The sequence below is a fragment of the Giraffa tippelskirchi genome, chromosome 5 (assembly GCF_054371585.1).
Source record: "Giraffa tippelskirchi isolate mGirTip1 chromosome 5, T2T-mGirTip1v1.2.pri, whole genome shotgun sequence".
Lineage (NCBI taxonomy): Eukaryota > Metazoa > Chordata > Mammalia > Artiodactyla > Giraffidae > Giraffa > Giraffa tippelskirchi.
Window position 1 is genome coordinate 176,289,442 of NC_137279.1, and position 4,241 is coordinate 176,293,682.

Sequence of the window (4,241 nt, forward strand, 5' to 3'; positions counted from 1 at the left end):
CTGAACATGACCACGATGAGAGGAACAGGCCTATGTTTTGAAGCAATAAAAGACTTTAAAGCAGCCCCACCCCACTCCCATCCTGTCTGGCCTGGTTGCCATGGTGATGCCCCAGTTGCTCCAGAGGCGGCTGCTGGTCCTTGAAGTGGGAGTGGTGGGGGCTGTGGATCCTGAGCTGAAGTGGGCTGGGGTGAGAGGTCAGCAGTGTCTGGAAACATTCCTGGCTGTGGCTGGGGGCCGACAGCCCAAGGTTCCCCTCCATGCCTGCTTCTCTTGGCTCACACACCATCTCTACCCACTCCCCTCACCCTCCAGCCCCCACTTCTTCTGCTGCTCCCTAAAAGGTGTCATCCTGGAGTCTGAACCCACCGGATCTCAACTCCAGGAGTGAGGTTCTGGTGTGATCGTGGCTCGCAGGGCCCAGGTGTACAGGATGCAGTGAGGAGCTCAAGCATGCTGCCCCAGGTAAGGGCTCAGAGAGACCACTGGAGAGCATGTGGGGGTGAAGGCTCGGCATAAAGCTTCTGGAAACAGTCCAGGCAAGACATCATCAGCAGGGCTCAGACATGCTCTCAGCGTGGGGGGTCTCACGGGGCCAGGACCCAAACATCCTCAGGGCTCGGGTGCGGATCTGTGCTCGCGTCTCCCTTCGGTGGTACTTTATTACTAAGAACAATCGTTCAAGGACCAAAATTCAGCTGGGCAACTTTTTGAATGTGTGAATTAAAAGGGCTTTAAAGTCATCTCCATTCCTAGAGGCTTCTCCTAACCTTTCTGAGGCTGAGTTTTCTTACCTGTAAAATCAGAATCATAGTTTCTAGCCTGTAGAATCATTGTGAGGATTAAATGAGAAAATGAATATAGAGTTAACACAGTACTCAACAGATAATTGCTTTTTTTAAAAGGGTGTTTAGAAACAGGAGAGGTGGGATGAGAAGGAGCACCAGTAATTACAGACAGCCCAGGCAGACAACCGGCCAATGTCACCGCTCCTGGAGGCAGGAGCTACTGAGGGATCAATTTTTCTCCTCATGAAGGAAGACCAGGCTGTACAGGGAGAAGGTGACAAGGTAAACACTCCACAAGGGGAAAAAAATGCCGCCAGGCACACTGTGAATATGCTGAAAATCTGTGACTTCTTTGCATTGTGATGGAAGCAGTAAAAGAAGCTTATTCTCTAGTAGTACGTTAATAATGACAAGAAAAAATAAAGTCTCCTTTTTTAAAACAAATGAGATAAAATTAACATATAACACTGGGTACATTTAAGGGGACCATATATTAATTTGATACATCTATGTATTGCAATGTGATAGCCATTGTAGCATTAGCTAACACCTCTATTGTTTTATATAATCATTATTACTATAGGGACAAATAAGACCTAGTTTCTTAGAAAGTTTTAAAATACAGTTTTGTCCTTTTTAAAGTAAAACTCTAATTCAGTGGTTCTCAAAGTTTTTCATCTTAGGACCCTTTACACTTAAAAGTCATTGAGGACCTTACTGTAGAGCATCTTAAAGGTCCATGGCTCAGATGGTAAAGAATCTGCCTGCAATGGAAGAAACCCAGGTTTAGTCCCTGGGTCTGGAAGATCCCCTGGAGGAGGGCGTGGCAACCCACTTCAGTATTCTTGCCTACAAAATCCCATGGACAGAGAAGCCTGGAGGGCTACAGTCTACCAGGTTGCAAAGAGTCAGACATGACTGAGTGATTAACACTTTTTTTCACTGTATACAGCACAGGGGAATCTGCTTAATGTTATGTGGCAGCCTGGATGGGAGGGGAGTTTGGGGGAGAATGGATACATGTATATCTATGGTTGAGTCTCTTTGCTGTCCACCTGAAACTATCAGTTCAGTTCAGTTCCGTCGCTCAGTTGTGTCCGACTCTTTGTGAGCCCGTGAGCTGTAGCATGCCAGGCCTCCCTGTCCAACACCAACTCCTGGAGCCTACCCAAACTCATGTCCATTGAGTCGGTGACACCATCCAACCATCTCATCCTCTGTCATCTCCTTCTCCTCCTGCCCTCAATCTTTTCCAGCATCAGGGTCTTTTCCAATGAGTCAGCTCCAAAGTATTGGAGTTTCAGCTTCAACATCAGACCTTCCAATGAACACCCAGGACTGATCTCCTTTAGGATGGACTGCTTGGATCTCCTTGCAGTCCAAGGGACTCTCAAGCGTCTTCTCCATCACCACAGTTCAAAAGCATTAATTCTTCAGCACTCAGCTTTCTTTATAGTCCAACTCTTACATCCATACATGACTACTGGAAAAACCATAGCCTTGACTAGATGGACCTTTGTTAGCAAAGCAATGTCTCTGCTTTTTTAATATGCTGTCTAGGTTGGTCATAACTTTCCTAACAAGGAGTAAGCGTCTTTTAATTTCATGGCTGCAATCACCATCTGCAGTGAGTTTGGAGCCCCCCAAAATAAAGTCTCTCACTGTTTCCACTGTTTCCCATCTATTTGGCATGAAGTGATGGGACCAGATGCCATGATCTTAGTTTTCTGAATGTTGAACTTTAAGCCAACTTTTTCACTCTCCTCTTTCACTTTCATCAAGAGGCTCTTTAGTTCTTCTTCATTTTCTGCCATAAGGGTGGTGTTATTTGCATATCTGAGGTTATTGATATTTCTCCCGGCAATCTTGACTCCAGCTTGTGCTTCATCCAGCCCATAGTTTCTCATGATGTACTCTGCATATAAGTTAAATAAGTAGGGTGACAATATACAGCCTTGATGTACTCCTTTTCCTATTTGGAACCAGTCTGTTGTTCCATGTCCAGTTCTAACTGTTGCTTCCTGACCTGCATACAGGTTTCTCAGGTGGCCTGGTATTCCCATCTCTTTCAGAATTTTCCACAGTTTATTGTGATCCACACAGTCAAAGGCTTTGGCATAGTCAATAAAGCAGAAATAGATGTGTTTCTGGAACTCTCTTGTTTTTTTGATGATCCAGCGGATATTGGCAATTTGATCTCTGGTTCCTCTGCCTTTTTAAAACCAGCTTGAACATCTGGAAGTTCACGGTTCATGTATTGCTGAAGCCTGGCTTGGAGAATTTTGAGCATTATTTTACTAGCGTGTGAGATGAGTGCAATTGTGCGGTAGTTTGAGCATTCTTTGGCATTGCCTTTCTTTGGAATTGGAATGAAAACTGACCTTTTCCAGTCCTGTGGCCACTGCTGAGTTTTCCAAATTTGCTGACATATTGAGTACAGCACTTTCACAGCATCATCTTTCAGGATTTGAAAGATCTGAAACTATCACAACATTGTTAATTGGCTATACTTCAATATAAAATAAAAAGTTTTTTTTTAAATTGAGGACACAAAAATTTGAGTTTTATCTGGTGATATTCATGTTGATTCATACCGATTCTCATACCTGCTTTTGCATTCAATCTGTTGAGTAAATGGTTTTGGTTGAATGATGTGAAGGAAACTCAGCTTCACAATATATGTAGTTGGAAAAGAGAGAAGTTAATAGTCTTTTCGGGCCTCCCAGGTGGCTCAGCAGTATAGAATCCACCTGCCAATGCAGGAGACACCGGTTTGATCCCTGGGTTGGGAAGATCCCCTGGAGACGGAAATGGCAACCCACTCCAGTATTCTTGCCTGGAGAATCCCATGGACAAAGGAACCTGGAGGGCTACAGTCAAAACAAGTTGGAATAAGAGTCGGACACAACTGAGACACTAAACAACAACTATAGTCTTTTAGTTTGCTGTGGCTATTCCTCTTTGATACTACAGCAAAACTCAACAGGTGTCATTTCTTAAACATTAGTGACAGTGTGGAATCTGAAACTATATCAATGAATCGATTATATTCTATTAAAATCCATTGGTCTGTCTTGCATTTTGAATGGTTCTTTTATCTGTGCGTGTTTCTGTAACTCGTACTCTGGTCATTTGAAAAATACTGGTTCACTGAGTTAGTTATGAGATCTTCCAAATGTTGACACATTTCATTGTACACAATAACCAACAACCAACCAACCAGCAAAACAAAAATCCAAACAAACAAAAAAGCCTGTACATTCATTAATGTCATTACCAATCTCATCAAACTTGGGAAGCTTTCAAACTCATGGTAGCAGATGGAAGTTTTCCAAACTCTAATTTTCACTTGAAAGCTCTAATTGTATCACTGACCAAAACGCTAATAGTTTTCTTCCCTTGAAGTGACAGGCTCACTTCACTCACTTTTGAGAAAATCATGCCAAAAACTCA